Genomic DNA, 18,961 nt, shown 5'->3' on the forward strand with positions numbered 1-18,961 from the left:
GGTTTTAGTGATTTTCTGGTATTCTGACCACACCAAAACTTCGCCCTAGTTGCTAATACACTCTGTCAATCAGGGTTCAACCCGAGAAACAGGGCCAGCAGGGTGTGTGTGTGTGTGTGTGTGTGTGTGTGTGTGTGTGTGTAGACTTATTGCAAGGGATTGACTTATGTGATTGTGAGGGCTGGCTAGGCAAGTCTGAATTCATAGGGCCGGGAAATAGGCAGACTGGAAATTTGGGGCACTGGCCGAAGCTGTTGGCCACACATGGAATTCTTTCTTCTACAGGGAAACCGCAGCTCTGCTTTTCAGGTCTTTCAGCTGATTGGGCGAGGCCTACCCAGGTTATCCAGGCCATTTCCCTTATGTAAAGCCAATCGATTATGGGCTTTTATCACATCTACAAAATACCTTCCCAGAAGCATCTAGGTTAGTGTTTAACTGGTGACTGTCACCTTGCCAAACAGACACACTCTGTCCCTGCAGAATGAGCCCTTTTATATTGACCCGTCCTTGAAATTTGCATTTGCTAAACTCCCTGATGCCACAAAGACAAGAGACTTCACCATTTGCTACTGACTTGTTGACCAACAGGGATTTTAATCCCCAGCTTGCTTGCCCCGGGCCTTTGTGGCCACTCTGCACACAGCATCCCGGCTCTGGACTCTCCTGACTTAAACTTGTACCTTAGAAATGCACGTTTCCTGTGTCCCAGGCCTTCAGACCTCTCGTCTGCTACTCTGGTGCTTCTCAGATTACCTGTGGCAAAGGACCAGTTGTTTTGCTTTGTTATTAATTTCCAATCCATTATGCGACTAAGGCTTTCATAAAACACGATCAAGATGAACCACCAGAAAAAAATGACCGTGCAGTTAGACACCATGGAGCTTTCAGGTGTCTGGACGTTGGCTTGCAATTTCCATGCTCACCACAGGCCCAGGACGAGCGCTCTCAGGCTGTCACTGAGCATGGACCATGCACGCCATGGGTGACTCATGGATTCCTTCTGTGAATATTTCTTGAGCACTTACTATGCGCCAGGCACCGCTTTAGCTCATGAAACTGTACGTTTAATGGAGGGAGACGACGAAGAGACATAATAAATAGGTAAATGAAACACTGTGTTAGAAGGTGATACGTTCTATGGGAAAAACTAAAGCAGGGCAGGGGGTGAGATTGCTGAGTTGGTTGGGTTCCCCACCCCCTGGCTGGGTGTTTTGGGGTTCTAAATGGTGATGTAAACCCATCTATGGAAAAGTGTGCATGGTTGTCCTTATCCGTTAATACATTTGTATTTTAACAGGAAGCTTCTTATTACGCAGGATGAGAACTGAGACCCATGCACTGACACCTGTGGGTCAGGTCAACACTGAGGGCCTGGGATCCCTGAACCGGAAGCAGAAACGCGTGGACGGGCCCCGGGGAATTTCTGAATGGAGATGGGAGCAGAGAGAACCCGAGGAAGAACAAAAGGTAACAGAAAAGACTAAGGTTAAGAAGCCAGGTACCCACCACCCCTCATGCTTAAACGGGAGGAGGAAGGAATGTTCTCGCTGGGCTCATTTTAACTCGGCGGGCGGCAGCTTCAAGGGAGGGCGCTGGGGTCCTGTAGACTTAGTACAATGCAGACAACCCAGGAAACCATTAGTCTTGCTGCAATTAGCAATTTTTTTAGCAACAATACTGTGCTCATTGGCATCACCCCAGTGGACCGGGTGTTCGACTGTGAAGGAAAAGAACAAAATCTAAGAATGTGCACAAAGGGCTGGAAATAGAGTGTCAGGGATGCCCAAAGGCTGCCGTGAAAGCAGGGACCTTGTACTTTTTAGCTTTCAGGGTGAAAAAAAAACACTCCATGAGAACATGTGAGTTTGTTGTTCCACTTGACAACGTGTAATGTGGAGACAAGTGATAATAATAGGTGAGACTTAGCAGCCATTGTTAATCCACGTGCTGCGCTTTGAGGGGCTCTTTCATTGTCCCCCATTTTCAAATGAGGCATGAGAGGCTGGCTGACCAAGGCTGCAGGCAGGCTGGTGCTGCAAACCCTGGCCACTTGGCTACATGTCTGGGCTCCTACCCATGACGCCATCCTGCCTCTCAGGAGCGCCCCGCATCCCTTCCAGTAAGTTGCGGGGGACTGTTCTGGGTGGAGGGAGCAGCCCAGGACCCTCAGAGCACTTACTTCACCAGCTCAGCCACTCAGAGACCAGCACCCAAGACAGCGCCTGTGCCCCAGGCCACGCTCCTGTAAGCTAAGCGGATCCCAACGCGAAGAGCACAGGCTGCTTCCTCAGAGCTGGCCAGGGCAGGGAGTCAGTCCAATCACCTGCATTTGGAGAGAGATGGATGGAGGGAGGGAGAGAGATGGGTGGCAGCCAGAGCAGTAGAAAGCTTCTGGCAGAGCAAAGGCAAGGCTTTGGGTGAGGTGCAATTGGAGGCTGTTGGCGTAGGGGAGCTGGCATGCTAATTACAAGCAGGACATCCTTTGTGATTGGTTAGGGGGCATATTTGTTTTTGCCAGGTTGGTCCTGAGTTGAAAGCAGGGGCAAAAACGAGGGAAGCTGGCAGTCCCTGGCCAAGTCCTGGCCATTTTGGCCTGATCGCTGCAGGGGTTGGAGCCAGAGTTCTCTCGTCATATTTGGTCTGGCTGTCGCTGTTTGTATGTTTGATCTCTTGTAATGAGAATGTTCTCCAAACGCCGGCTCCCAGGCATGTTCTCCAAACACACGGCGCTGTCATGGGCATAGTGCCCCGGGGAGCTGATTCCACTGAACGCATGGAAACAGACTCACAGGCCCAGGTGCAGGGTGGCTCTATGCCCTGGAGTGGGGACAGAGGGCTACATCGTGGTCATTTCCCCAGTAGCCACAGATGAGACCTGCCCCAGTCCTCTCTGTGGGGACTAAACTGAGCCCCAGGAACCCCTTTCCCCCTGTCAGACACCCACTGTACTCTAGCCAATTAGCTCAGAAAAGCCTGGGAGCTTGGGGCTGGGAGCGGAGGGGAAGGAAACCCAGTTAGGTTGCGTCATTCCTGCAATCCCCTGCCCAGGCGTCTTCAAGTCAATCTCTCCTGCGGTGCATTGTAATGCAGCACTGCTGCTTATCCTGTCTTTATTTGGAATTTGGATATTTTGTTATCATGCGTTATTTGCATTCACTTTGATATTCTTCAAGTATTGCATTGCATGTCGTTTATCTGGATCCCTGAGTGTTGGGGACTCCCTTAAATTTTGCACCTGAAGCGGGTGCCTCGTGCTCCTCACTCCGCCCCCTCCCTGCTTTCAAGCCCCAAGTGGTTCCTCCTCAGTATCTAGTGTTCCAGGGCTGGCGAGTAAATGCTGCACATTTTTAATGGACTGTTAGGTTTCAGTCATGGTTTCTGCTTCACTTTTTATTAATTAACAATTAATTCATCTCAAATATTTCCTGAGCCAACTTTACTCCAAGAACCGTGCCAGGTGCCGGGGATTCAGGAATGAGCGAAACACTGGTGGGTGGGCTTTAGCCCCGGAGCTCACAGTTCCGGGGCTGGAGTCCCAGACTCTGCAGCCCTCACCCTCCCTACCTTTGTCCCGGTGGAGGGAGGGCTCCCGGAGAGGCCCCTTCGTAGCCCCTGGTGGGGGCAGCACACGTGTTGGGGGAGTGAGCTGAGTCCCATGCCTCCTGGCTCCTCTGGGATCAGTTTTGGCTCCGCCAAGGTGGCAGGGAGCTCCCCCGCCCCGGTGGAAATGACTGTCCGAAGAAGCCTGGAAGATGCTTGCACCAAGGGGTTGAGGGGTCGGCTCTTCGGATCTGAGAGGCCCTGCCCTCTTTCTCGATCCTGGCCAGCCCATCCCTGCTTTTTCATAAACACACTTAGAGCTTTGGAAACCAGTTCCAACCACCCCCAGCCCGGGACCTCACAAGAGTGGCCACCCATGGGTGTTAAACAACGGTGAACGGAGCGGCAAGGAAAGAGCCCATCTTGTAAAACCTTTGGTGTCACCTGCTTTGCAAATCCAAAGATAGAAACAACGTCAGATCAGCTTTGCTCCTTACTGGCAAGCCTTTCCATTTACCTTGTAGGGGGGATGGTCATTGTCTGCGGGTCTGAGCTCGGGAACCCTCAGATCTTCTAGGACCAGGAACAGGTGGGTGTCTTCCAGCCCGAGGTCTGTAATGACACTGCCTCTCCAGCTGACCTATACCTTTGCCCCTTTTCCACTGTAATGCCCCGTTGTACTAAAGCTCTACATTTCCCTGGCGGGGTTCCATAGCTCTGTGGGTTGCTTTTCAACGTCAGAAGTGTCTCATTTTTGGACGTTAAAGCCCAAAGTTCTAAATCGTAACTTGTCTCTCTCATCCACTAAAAACCTTCTCCTTGGTCCTAGTTTCCTTCCTGGTCTCTCAGGCTCCCACCCCACCTTTTCACTCTCAGCTGAGGCCTGGCTCGTGCTGGGAGGGGGATGGTTAATGTAATCATTGATAGGATGGATTGAAACCCACTATCTTTCTATTTGTTTTCAACATGTCCCATCTGTTCTCTTCTTCCCTATCCCTGCTTTCTTTTAGATGATTTTTTATGATCCCATTTTATGTCCACGATTGTCTTACTGGCTGTTATGTACTGAATTGGGTCCCCTTAAAATTCATATGTTGAAGCCCTCACCCCCAATGTGATGGTGTTAGGAGGTGGAGCCTTTGGGAGGTGATGAGGGTTAGGTGAGGTCAGGAGGGTGGGGTTCCCACAATGGGATTAGTGCCCTAATAAGAGGAGACACCTAAGAGCTTGCTCTTAGTCTCTCTACCATGTGAGGACTTATCAGGAAGTCAGCTGTCTGCAAACGAGGAAGTGGACCCTCACCAAGAACCAAAGCTGCTGGCACCTCCATCCCCAGAACTGTGAGAAATAAATTTCTGTTGTTTTAAGCCACCCAGTTATGCAATTTAAAAAATTTTGGTGGGCTTTCCTGGTGGCGCAGTGGTTAAGAATCCTGCCAATGCAGGGGACATGAGTTCGAGCCCTGGTCTGGGAAGATCCCACATGCCGCGGAGCAACTAAGCCCGTGCGCCACAACTACTGAGCCTGTGCTCTAGAGCCCGCGAGCCACAACTACTGAGCCCATGCACCTAGAGCCCATGCTCTGCAACAAAAGAAGCCACCGCAGTGAGAAGCCCATGCACCACAACAAAGAGTAGCCCCCGCTCACCGCAACTAGAGAAAGCCCGCGCACAGCAATGAAGAGCCAATGCAGCCAAAAAAGAAAAAAAAGAAAAAAATTTGGCTAGTATATTTCTATCTCCCCTCGTGTTGGTCAGGTTTTCTTGTAAACTAATGGGAAGATGTTACATTTTTAAATATTCAACAAAATGGTTAAAATAACACTAGAATAGTCCCTGGATTAATATCCAAAATATATAAGGAACTCATACAAATTAATAGCAGAAAAGCAAATAAGCCAATTAAAAAATGGGCAAAGAACCTGAATAGATATTTTTCTAAAGAAGACGGACACATGGCCAACAGGTACATGAAAAGGTGCTCAACATCACTAATCATCAGGGAAATGCAAACCAAAACCACAGTGCAATATCACCTCATACCTGCCTGTTAGGATGGCTATTATCAAAAAGATAAGAGATAAGCGTTGGTGAGGCTGTGGAGAAAAGGGAACACTTACACACTGTTGGTGAGAATGTAAATTGGTGCGGCCACTATGGAAAGCAGTATGAAGCTTCCTCAAAAAATTAAAAAGAAAACCACCGCATGATCCAGCAATACCAATTCTGAGTATATATTGGAAGGAAATGAAATCAGTCTCTAAGAGATATTTGAACTCCTGTGTTCACTGCAGCATTATTCATAGTAGTCAAGACATGGAAACAACCTAAGTGTCTGTCAGCCGATGACTGGATAAAGAAGATGTGGTGTGCATACATGCATGCTGGAATATTATTCAGCCACGAGAAGGAAGGACATCCTGCTATTTGCGACCACATGGATGGACCTTGAGGGCATTATGCTGAGAGAAGTCAGACAGAGAAAGACAAATACTGTATGATCTCATTTATATGTAGAATCTAAAAAAGCCAAACTTGTAGAGACAGAGAGTAGAATGGTGGTTCCCAGGGACTGTGGGTGGGAAAAGGGGAGAGGTTGGTCACAGGGTACAAATTTCCAGTTAGAAGATGAGTGAGTTCTGGGGAGCTCATGTACAGCGCGGTGACTACAGTTAGCAATTCTGTATCCTTTACTTCAAAGTTGCTAAGACAGTAGATCTTAAGTATTTTCACTACCACCACAACAAAAAATGGTAATTATGTGATGTGATAGAGGTATATATATATAGATAGATAGATAGATATAGATATAGATATAGATATATCATCACATTGTACACATTAAACTAATACAATGTTGTATGTTAACCCCTAAATTTTGTGCTCACTTCAGCAGCACATATACTAAAAACTCCTAAATTAAAAAAAATGCCTTAAAAACAACTCATACCACCAAATCAGCAATAGTTTAATAAATTTTTTTTTTTTTTTTTGTGGTACACGGGCCTCTCACCGTTGTGGCCTCTTCCGTTGCGGAGCACAGGCTCCGGACGCGCAAGCTCAGCGGCCATGGCTCACGGGCCCAGCCACTCCGCTGCATGTGGGATCTTCCCGGGCTGGGGCACGAACCCATGTCCCCTGCATCGGCAGGCGGACTCTCAACCACTGCGCCACCAGGGAAGCCCAATAAATTTTTTTAAAGTATTTTTAATTACAAAGTTTCTTATACTTCTAACAAATTAGATTTTTAAAAAATTTAAATAGCTCATTTCATCCTTGTCATCCTTTTAAATGTTCTTTTTGTAGGTTTTGTAAAGTATCTATCAGTACTATAGCACATGGCTATAATTCAGAAACAAACATATGTACTGGGGGACACACAGTCAAGGATGTCCCCCAACAAAGTGAGGGGAGCAGGGCCTTCGTGGGCTGCCCCTTCTTGTGGGATCTTGAACTCATGAATAAAGGAAAATGAAGCTGGTCAATATTTTCCATTCTCCTTTCTCTAGGGAGGGGTCAGCCATAAGGTCTGCAGGCCAAATCAGGCCCCTCTGCCTGATTTTGGAAGTAGCATTTTATGGGAACACGGCCACACCCATCATCCACATGTTGTCTGTGGTGGCTTCAGAGTACGATGGCGGAGTTGAGCGGTTGACACAGAGACCATCTAGATTCCAAAACCTACACTAGTTACTCTCTGGTCCTTTACAGAAAAAGTGTGCTGGCCCCCAACACCCCTAAGGTGGGCTGTGAACTTAAAGGGGACTCTTGCAGCAGGCCTGCCTCTGTGAAGTCCTGGTAAGGCTGGGAGAGGCCGAGAGCTCAGGGTTTTTGTATTTCAGGAAACCCAGTCTCCACAGATGCAACCGCAGTGTTCCCAGCACAGCACGTAATTGTGTTTTCCCGCCTCTCAGAAAACCATTTAACCAGGAGGCCTGTGAGTTACAGGTGATGAGACCAGCTCCGTCTCCACAGGGCCACGCCCTTGGAAAATAGGAAAGTCATCTCCTTCAGTGTCTGGGCAGAAGATCGGGAAAGAGACCAACTGGGCATGGCCGGGCATGGCCGTGCAGGGCCCGAGGCCACTGGCGGCCAAAGCAAAGGCTTGGGGTGGGGATTGGGGGCTGAAGAAAGGATTCAGGGCCTGGGTGGTCTAGGTTAGGGGCCAGGAGAAGGAAGCTGTTCTAGCTTCAACATCTGGGGGCGGCTGCACTGAGTGAAGCCCAGAGTGTCACCCAGAGTGTCAGGTGCATCACCCTGGGACCCTCACAGTCCGAGGGGTGTTGGGATGTACCTCAGTCTTCACCGGTTAACAGTGACAAGGGCACACCACCTAGTGCCTTGGGGGTCCGGCACGCCCTTCCCGGCCCCCTGCCATCTCTACTGTGGGATCAGAAGCACAGGCCTTGCAGGATTCAGGGAAGCAAAGGCAGAGCATCGGCCAGTGGATAAGTGCCCAGCGGTGGGGTCCGTGCGGGTCCTCTGCAAACGCTCCTTCCCGGAGAAGCCAAGCTGGCTGCAGAGAGGGGCTCACCATGGGCAGCAGCTGGTGAGTGTCCTCAGAGCCGGACCCTCCCCGGTGAGCCAGGAAGCCCTGTACTCAGTGAGGAGGGGGCCAAGCCCCAGGGAGGAGCTGAGGAAGTGACATTCCACTCCGGCTGGAGATGGACTGAGCCGTGTTGAGGAGTGGTGTGGGAGCTGGGCCTGTGTCTTGCCTTTTGCTCCAGGAACATGTCATTTTCAATTCAGACCTCTTTGGTTTTACAGTGAGCTCTTTAAACACGGGGTTGTTTTTAATCGTGGCAAAGGGATATCAAATAAGCAGAAGCTGTAGCTCCCTTTTCCATCCCCTCATGACTGAGGGTCCTGAATGGAGCCAGGGAGGGAGAGCTGACCTTCAACATCCCCAAACGCCAGGCAGAGAGGTGGGAGGTGAGTGGGGATGGTGCCCGGTGAAGGCCACGGTCAGGAGTGAATGACGGCCTTGCCCTGCCGAGGACTGGGTGCTTCGGCCCTGGGGCATTGTGGGTGACTCTATGAGGGACAGAGTCATGCCCGGATTGCTGGCACAGGCTCGTACAAAGGGAGGGATGTATTGCAGTGATTGTGACCTGAGTGGGGCGAGGGGGCAGCCTGGATCTTGAAGGGGGAGATGGAGGGGTCGTCTCTGGGAGCCGGTGCTCCAGTACCAAGGGAGGGTCCAAAGGGGAGCTGCCAGCACGCAGATCCCATTGACCCTCACCATCTGGGCAAGTGCCCTGGATTTACTGCAGTGTTTTCACACCCTCATCATGGAGGCCGCTTTCTCTCTCTCTCTCTTTTTTAAAATCGTGGTGAATACATATCATGAAATTTACCATCTTAACTGTTTTAAAGTTAACCATTCAGTGGCATTTAGTACATTCAAAATGTTGTGCAACCATCTCCTCTATCCAGTTCCAGAACTCCTTCATCTTCTCAAAAGGAAACCCTGGGGCTTCCCTGGTGGCGCAGTGGTTGAGAGTCTGCCTGCCAATGCAGGGGACGCGGGTTCGTGCCCCGGTCCGGGAAGATCCCACATGCCGCGGCGCGGCTGGGCCCGTGAGCCATGGCCACTGAGCCTGCGCGTCCGGAGCCTGTGCTCCGCAACGGAAGAGGCCACAACAGTGAGAGGCCCGCATACCGCAAAAAAAAAAAAAAAAAAAAAAAGGAAACCCTGTACCAAGGAGCAGTCACCCGCGCCTTCCCTGGCAACTACTAATTAATTACTCTCTGTCTCTGTGGATCTGCCTGTTCTGGGCATTTCATACACATGGAATCACATACTGTGTGGCTGTGGATTTTTTTAATATCATGTTTTAAACGATTTCTCCTCCCCCCACTAAAAACTGGGCCAAAGTTCTAAACAGACACCTCGTCAAAGAAGATACACAGATACCAATAAGCACGTGAAAAGATGCTCCATATCATATGTCATCAGGGAAGAGGCACTTAAAGCAACAATGAGACACGACTACACGCACATTAGAATGGCTCAGATCCAGACCACTGACAATACCAAACGCTGGCGAGGATGTGGAAGAGCAGGAACCCTCATTCATTGCTGGTGGGGATACAACATGGTGCAGCCACTTTGGAAGAGAGTTTGGCGGTTTCTTACAATCCAGCAATCACACTCCTTGGTATTTACCCAAAGGAGTTGAAGACACGGTCACCCAAAAACCAATACACAAATGTTTATCACAGCTTTATTCACAAAATAAAATTTGGAAGCAACCAAGATGTCCTTTAGTAGGTGATGGATAAATAAACTGTGGTACATTCAGACAATGGAATATTATTCAGTGGTGAGAAGAAATGAGCTATATTAAGTCATAAAAAGACATGGAGGAGGGAACCTTCGATGCATTTTGCCAAGTGAAAGAAACCAATCTGAGAAGCCTACTGTTTGATTCCAACTACAGGACATTCTGGAAAAGGCAAAACTATGGAGACAATAAATAGATCACTGGTTACCAGGGTTACAGAGGAGGGAGGGATGAGTAGGTGGGGCACAGAGGATATTTAAGGCAGTGAAACTACTCTGTATGATACTATAGTGCTGGTTGCATAGCATCATACATTTGTCCAAACCCATAGAATGTACAACACCAAGATGAACCCTAATGTAAACTACGGACTTCAGAGTTAAGAATACTATGTCAGTGTTGACTCATCAATTGTAACAATTGTCCCACATGAATACAAGATGTTAAGAATAGGAAATAAAGGGGGTTGAGGGGGCAGTGAGAGGGTAAGAGGCGTATAGGAACTCTGTACTTTCAGGTCAATTTTTCTGTAAACCTAAAATTCCTCCCAAAAAAGTCTGTTAATTTTTAAAAATCTCTCTCTGTCATGTCAGAGATCATCAATTAAATAATCGATTTGTTTTCCCGGTTTTATTCAAAGACACATGTAACTGCCCTTCAAAACCTGAAAAAACAAACTCTATCCAGAGCATAGGATCCTGCTGTTTTGGTTAGCTTGGGCAGGTTCTCACTGGTAAATGTACTATTTTTTTTTTTGCATATTCTTTTCCATTATAGTTTATTACAAGATACTGAATATAGTTCCCTGTGCTATACAGCAGGACCTTGTTGTTTATCTATTTTATATATATATAGTAGTTTGTATCTGCTAATCCCAAACTCTTAATTTATCCCTTCCCCACACCACGCTTTCCCCTCTGGTAACCTTAAGTTTGTTTTGTATGTCTGTGAGTCTGTTTCTGTTTTGTAAATAAGTTCATTTGTATCATATTTTACTCTTTTTTTTTTTGGCTGTGCCACGTGGCTGGCAGAATCTTAGTTCCCTAACCAGGGATGGAACCTGCGCCCCCTGCAGTGGAAGTACGGAGTCTTAACCACTGGACTGCTAGGAAATTCCCTGTATCATATTTTAGATTCCACATATAAGTGACATCATATGATATTTGCCTTGCTCTGTCTGACTTACTTCACTTAGAATAATCTCTAGGTCCATCCATGTTGCTGCAGATGGCATGATTTCATTCTTTTTTATGGCTGAGTAATATTCCATTGTATATATATACCACATCTTCTTTATCTATTCATCTGTTGATGGGTAGTTAAGTTGCTTCCATGTCTTGGCTATTGTAAATAGTGCTGCCGTGAACATTGGGGTGCATGTATCTTTTTGAATTCGAGTTTTCTCTGGACATATGGCTAGGAGTGGGATTGCTGGATCATATGGTAACACTATTTTAAGTTTTTTAAGGATCCTCCATACTGTTTTCCATAATGGCTGCACCAGGTTAAATATACCATTTTTTTGTGTCTTTCATTAAGACCATTTTTCTGTGGGGGAGATGGCTCCAGCCCCACCCCCCCTCACATACCCCATTTCTATCTCCCCATCTCTGGAACAGGGCTTTGTCCTGAATCACCTGAGGATGAGGTAAATTTAGGTTCTGACGGAGTCACAGGGTGGGATTGGAGAGTCTTTGTTTCCAGCGGTTTCCCAGGTGGTCCCGTCAGGGGATCACCCTTCAGGTAGGAGGCTCTGGAGTTTGAAGATCTTAAAATAAATCTTCGCGATTAAAGTAGTCCCTTGAGGGGCCAAGCCAGCAGCATTTGGTGAATTGGAATATCAGATTCCAAACTTGGCTCCACTAATTACAAAATGGGCGGGGTCCTGAGAAAGTTCCAGACCCCTCTGAGAACCATAAAGGAATTTTTTTGGATTCCTGACAGGTCCCCGGGAACCAGGCAGCCGTGTCACTTCTGCTGGCAACAACCAGGTTACCAAGTGGTCTGGGGTTCCCGGGACTTTCCTGGGTTTCCTTCAGAAAGTCTCAAGTTCCGGCACACAGGGGCAGCTGACAACCCGGGATTCTTATTCGTGCTTTCCCACCAGCAAAGAAAGACACAAAAGATAAAAGTGAAACCAGCAGAACGCGTCTCGGTCGGTACTCAGTAGAGCATAGGTTCTTCTGTCTCGGAGCAGAAGGAATTCAGCGAGAGGCAGGGTGACAGGTTAGGAAAGAGCTTATTAGTATAGGACGCTTGTGAGAGATATAAGCGGTCAGGCAAGGGAGTGCGGCACCGCGAACTTTGTGGCTACATTTTTATAATCAAAGGAAAAGTGGTGAGAGGAAAAAGACCGCCTTCTTCCTCATTCTTGAGTAGACGTCACGCTTCTGTCATCAGTTCCTCCTCCAGGTCGGGTGGGGGAGTTTTCTTGTCCCTACATGGTCAAGCTGACACTGTCATGGTGCAATGGAAATGAGCGATAACATATACTAAAATATGATGTCATCTCAGGTTTCAGTATAGTGTCACCTTTTCCTTATATTTTTGCTTTTAGTGTGAGCAGAGGACCATGTCCTAAAAGTCGTTAACTTACTGACCTCACTGGGCATGATGTGGGTCTCATGCCACCATTGTGTTATTGTTTGGGGGCATGTCTCATGCTTCTGTTGCATGGTTTTGTTGCTAAGCGAGCCTGCTTGGTTGTGTGGTTAAGCAAACCTACTTTCTTGAACGATCATTAACTTACAGGGGTCTCCCATACTTTTTCCTTTACTTATGATCCTTTAGTGGGATTAACTGTTTAATCACCTACTCTGTCTCTTTACTCTGTCCCTATCAAAAGGACTGAGATTTATAGTGCCTTATTGCTTAAGAAGCCTTCAGGGACGGAGGCCAGGCTGGAGATGACAGATCCCCCAGTCTCAGCAGAGACCAGAGGGGAATTGGGGATGGCATCCACAGAATCGAAGGCTCGTCTCCGCAGCCCTGCCTGTGCTGGTAGCCGCCCTGCTTCCCAGATTACCTGCCCACACCATAGGAGTCTGGGGGGTGCAGGGACAGCCTGGTCACAGTGCAACGAATATCCTTGGGGTAGATTTAGAGACAGATGGGCTGAGTCCAACCGCAGGCAGGAAATTTCATTTCCAGACCTCCTTCAAATTCTTCTTTCCTGACTCACTATAGTCAAAGAACGTTTTGTTTTACAAACAAAGCCGAGAAGGCCTTCCAGCAGAGGCCCATCCCCCAGGGCCCAGGTGTCTCTCTCCCGCCCCCGAAGTCTGGAGTTAAACTTGAATCTCAGGCAAACAGGACCACGGTCCGATGGTCCGTAGAAACACAGAGCGTGTGGGAGGAATGGTGCTGTTTCAGTGGTAAAGCCGTTGTCTTGCAGCTTTTTGCTACTGTTTTGATTCCCATTTATTACTTAGGGCCCCTGACTTTCACCTTGGAGATATTTTTTTCCAGTATGAGATAATATAAACTAAGTCATTGAACAGGAGACTACTCTATAACACAGTTTAATTTTTTTTTACTATCCCAAAGAAAAGGGATCTTTGTACTTTTAAGAAAGAAATCTTTTCTATTTCCAGAATACAAAAGATTTCCACTTCTATTTCCACTTCTTGGGTGGAAGTTGAGCTGTAACGTTTTGGAAGCCGTTGGAGGGACGCTGGGTCTCTTAAAGGCAGCCTGTCCTTGAACGCCCCCTCCCCCCAAATACAAAGTGTGCCCAGGTGGACGGCATGATTGATGAGCAGTTAGTGGAGAAAAGGATGTTAGGGGCGGGGCAGGGAGGCAGAGGCCTAGGGCCTTGCAGGACCGCTCCTGGAAGGACAGCAAGGGACATCCAAGGTCTGTCCCCTGAGGGAGACAGTCAACGTGAACGAGCTCCACTGTGAGGTTTTTGGGGTGAGAGCTGCTCTGAGTTCCGGGTCTCTCGGGTGTAGTTCTGCCGCGCGCCCTGCTGTGCATGGACAGCGTTTATCCCTGAGTCGAATCTGCCCAAATTTCTAGTTTGTTTGTCAGCGACTGTTCCGCTACAATGGGCCAAGGGCGGCAAGACTCTCCTCTGAGGGGCACTGACCCCTCCCGGGCCAGGTTTCCACACCTGTCCACACTTAGACCCAAGGGAAGATGTGAACATCCAGGCGTTTGGCCCTGCCTGCCTGGGGGTGGGGCCAGAACCCTTAGTTGGGGCAGCTTCCCAGGTGATTCCACTCTGCAGCCATGGGGAGAACCGTAGCCTTTGAAGCACCTGCTCTTCATGTAACCAGTGGGCTCGTTGAAGGGAACCCAGGCCCTGAGGGTGAGTTCTCCTCAAACGTGTATGACCATAAAGAAAGGAAATACAGGAGGGCTTGATAGCTAAGGATAGCTGGCTACTTCAAGTGAATTTACTCGAAACAGAGACTAAAATTTTACTCTAAACCAGTGGTTCTCAACCTCTAGCGCGCATTAGAATCTCCTGGGGGCTTGTTAAAATTCGGGTGGCTCCCCCCACCCCCATACTTCCTGCTTCAGCAGGTCAGGGCGGGCCCGAGCATATTCATCACTAACACACTCCCAGATGAGATATGCTGATGCTGTGGGCCAGGGAGCTACTGTGAGAACCACATTCAAAAGAGTGGGAAAAAAGTAAAAGGCTTGATTGAAGCGATTTTTAAAAATGAAAATTACAGAGAGTTTATTTTATCTAACATTTAATAAAAACACAGGTTGCAGGTGCCGTCAATTCTTAGAATAAAGCATGAATTAAGTGTGTGCGTGATGAGAGGCGTGGCAGGGTGGGGAGGGGAATGGGGGGAGGGGAATGGGGGCGGGGCAGCCGGGGATGCTCCCGGCGGCCACAGCGCGCATCAGAGAGGTACTGGCACCATCCACAGCAGTTTTGAAGGACTCAGGGAGCCGGCAGGAGGGGCAGGGCGCGGGTCCCAGATGAATCGGAAATGTAAACGCCTGACGTTAGGTTTTGGTTCCCGAGGCATCCGTTTCAAAAGACGTCCGTCTTGAACGAACTATTGCGAGCTGCGTGGTACAGCCACCTGCAAAACAGCCAGGTAGGGATCCAGGCCCCCGCGACCATGAAGCTGCCCTTTCAGAGGCCCTGGAGGACCTAGATAACCAGGTGCTGAGTGACCCGGCCTCCGGTTTCCTGAGCCCTAATTCTCACTCTTATGCTTCAGTTAGCCCGTGAGTGACCCCTCGAAACCCCAGACACGCCTCCCTCGGACCCTAATAAAGGCAGAGCCTGGGGTCACCTCTCTCCCCACCACCTCGCTGTGTGGCCCTGGGCATGCCCTGTACCCTCCAGGACCTGTGAGGGATAAATCTTGTTTCCCCCTCCCACCAGATGGAGCCGTGGTGAGGGAACCCTCTGTCTGGAGCCTGAGGCGCAACCCTGCCTGCCCCCCAAACTCAGCCCCTCCTCAGGCTGAAGCGGGGCAAGGGCTCTTCTTGACCAATCCTTTAGACAGGTTCCCCTGAGCCCTCTTTTCGGCAGGGCCGGTCCAGGGCCCGCCTAAGCCAGTCTCGGTAGAGAATCCTGCTATGTCACCCCACCCTTGCCATCAGACCAAGCCCCTCATCCTCACTTTGATGTCTACTCCTTGACCTGCCTTTAGCAAGAATCCCCCTCCCGTTGTCTCCTTGTAGTAATTTTCCACCTACGGACGCCCTCACTGCTCCTTGCCTGTTTACCCCAGCTGTCTCTGCTGCCCTCGGAGACGAGCACAGCTTTTTCCTCTATCACAAACAGGACCGAATAAAACCCGGCTCTCTCGCTCAAACCAGCGTGCGGCTCCTTTGAGCACGAGGCCTGTCTGTCAAACACCTGTTTTCATGGGAGCATTACCCAGCATCCCCTGCCCTGTGCAGGCAGAGGCATTTGGCTGCAAGGGCCTCCCGCTCACCCACCCAGCCTCCCAGCCTGGCTGGCTTGGACTCCAGGCGCGTCTGTGCCTTGTGGGGCCTCACCCCGGGGCTTGCTAGACAAAGACCCCAGGCCTCCAGGGTGCCTAGCCTGGCAGTGACCTCTGGAAACTTTGCGGGCCGGAGACGTCTCTCTGGCCACCCTGCCTTCTTTGTGAAGCCCGAGGCCCCTGCTGAGCCAGCCTGGCCGGTGGGGTTCTGCTCTCCCTTTGTGCCCAAGGCCAGGGGCAAGGACACGGCTGGGCAGAGGACAAAGCCGCCTGTCCTCCTGTCCCTTCTGCCGGGAACTCAGCCTGAGGACATGTAGCAGCGCCAAAGTAGACACAGGGAGGCTGCGTGTGGTGGGGACAGTGACGAGACCCAGATGGCCCAGTCTCCCGCCCACTGCAAGCATCCCCAGCTGAGGAAAATCGTCCTGCAGTTGTATTTAATGAGGGGTCACGTCTGTGGAAACTTGGCTTCCAAGTTAATTCGGCAGGAGGAAGAACTCCCAGGGAACTGTAAGTAGGGGGAGAGCCTTTCGGTGCATCCCCCATGGCTGTGACTGTCGGAGCAAAGGAAATGAGGGAACCAGGTGTCTCAGCTGGCAGAGGGGACTGTGGCCAGCCACCCACTGCTCAGCCCCAAATGCATTTCCCAGTTAGGAGGTGTTTCACACCGCCTGGCATGTCCGAAGGGCCCGCTGTTTCCCCCACAGTGTGGACATAGCGAAAGCTAATTGTGCCACCTAGAACCTGGGGGTCCTCCCCTGGCTTCTCTGCTCAGGTGGGACTTCAGGTGGGACCCACTGGGAAGCACCTTCCTCCACGTCACTCCTGAGTCTCTCTACTCCAGGCAGGGCGTCCACCCTGAGCCCAAGCCTGTGGTTTCATGGCCAAGGGGACGTCTGCCCGACTCCCTGCCATGTCCACCATTTCACCATCTGACGTTTGGTCCTTTGTGTCTTGGCACACGTAGACCCCGGAGAGCACAATTTTGGTGGAAGTTGGAGCAGCTAGAGCCTTGATCTACAGTTTCAAACTGTTCCTCGGAAGAGTGATGGGGCTTAAAGGAAAGAATGGTTTCATGCTTAACTATGTTAGGGGAAATGCTGGGTTAGATGAGGTTAAACAGTCTTTGCAGCAGGACTTGTCAGAGCCTTTGTTCCTCAGTGATGTTTATTGAAGGACTGCCGCAGGCCTGGTACAGGACCAGGTCCTGGGGTGGCAGTGCTCATCAAAAGGGATGGGCTTAGAAAGAGGGGAAGTGGGTAACTGATGCCTGATTAGTGCCTAATTGCAGCTGTCATGGTGATGCAGCGAGCAGTGCTGGGTGCTCAGCAAACAGAGACCGAGGGAGTGAACGGTCCATGGGGGGCCCTTTCTGGGAAAGATGCCACAGCTGAGGGTGAGGAGGAATTAGGTGTTTGTGTGCACGTGTAGGTGTGTGTGTGCAGGCATGCAGGATTCTATGCTGGGCAGGAAGCCTCTCTGGTGAGTGGGTGTCTTGGAGGAGCTGGAAGAAGCCAGCGCAGCTGGGGCACGGGGCATTCGGATCGAGACTGGGGGAATGGTGTGAGTGAGCAAGGGCCAAGTCCTACAAGGCCCTCGAGGTTTATTTGGATTTTCTCCTAGGAGCACTAGGAAGCTGTTGATGGGTTTTAGGCGTTGTGTTGACATGACAGTTGTCTTTGTTTGTTTGTTTTTGGTGGGGTTTTTTTGAATTTATTTTTTTATACGGCAGGTTCTTATTAGTCATCCATTTTATACACATCAGTGTATACATGTCAATCCCAATCTCCCAATTCATCACACCACCACCACCACCCCCTGCCGCTGTCCCCCCTTGGTGTCCATATGTTTGTTCTCTACATCTGTGTGTCTATTTCTGCCCTGCAAACCGGTTCATCTGTACAATTTCTCTAGGTTCCACATATATGCGATAATATACAATATTTGTTTTTCTCTTTCTGACTTGCTTCACTCTGTATGATAGTCTCTAGATTCATCCACATCTCTACAAATAACCCAATTTCGTTCCTTTTTATGGCTGAGTAATATTCCATTGTATATATGTACCACATCTTCTTTATCCATTCGTCTGTCGATGGGCATTTAGGTTACTTCCATGACCTGGCTATTGTAAATAGTGTTGCAATAAACATTGGGGTGCATGTGTCTTTTTGAATTATGTTTTTCTCTGGGTATATGCCCAGTATTGGGATTGCTGGGTCATATGGTAATTCTATTTTTAGTTTTTTAAGGAACCTCCATACTGTTCTCCATAGCGGCTGTATCAATTTACATTCCCACCAACAGTGCAAGAGGGTTCCCTTTTCTCCACACCCTCTCGAGTATTTGTTGTTTGTAGATTTTCTGATGATGCCCATTCTAACTGCTGTGAGGTGATACCTCATTGTAGTTTTGATTTGCATTTCTCTAATAATTAGTGATGTTGAGCGGCTTTTCATGTGCTTCTTGGCCATCTGTATGTCTTCTTTGGAGAACGTCTATTTAGGTCTTCTGCCCATTTTTGGATTGGGTTGTTTCTTCTTTTAATATTGAGCTGCATGAGCTGTTTACATATTTTGGACATTACTCCTTTGTCCGCTGATTTGTTTGCAAATATTTTCTCCCATTCTGAGGGTTGTCTTTTCGTCTTGTGTGTAGTTTCCTTTGATGTGCAGAAGCTTTGAAGTTTCATTAGGTCCCATTTGTTTATTTTTGTTTTTATTTCCATTACTCTAGGAGGTGGATCAAAAAAGATCTTGCTGTGATTTACGTCAAAGAGTGTTTTTCCTCTAAGAGTTTTATAGTGTCCGGCCTTACATTTAGGTCTTTAATCCATTTTGAGTTTATTTTTGTGTATGGTGTTAGGGAATGTTCTAATTTCATTCTTTGACATGTAGCCGTCCAGTTTTCTCTTATTGAAGAGACTGTCTTTTCTCCATTGTATATCCTTGCCTCCTTTGTCATAGATTAGCTGACCATAGGTGTGTGGGTTTATCTCTGGGCTTTCTATCCTGTTCCATTGATCTGTATTTCTTTCTTTGTGCCAGTACCATATTGTCTTGATTACTGTAGCTTTGTAGTATAGTCTGAAGTCAGGGAGTTTGATTCCTCCAGCTCCGTTTTTTTACCTCAAGACAGTTTTTTACCTCAAGACGTTTTTTACCTCAATAGCTTTGGCTATTCGGGGTCTTTGGTGTCTCCATACAAATCT

This window comes from Lagenorhynchus albirostris, chromosome 20 (genome assembly GCF_949774975.1).
Source record: "Lagenorhynchus albirostris chromosome 20, mLagAlb1.1, whole genome shotgun sequence".
NCBI classification, from domain to species: Eukaryota; Metazoa; Chordata; class Mammalia; order Artiodactyla; family Delphinidae; genus Lagenorhynchus; species Lagenorhynchus albirostris.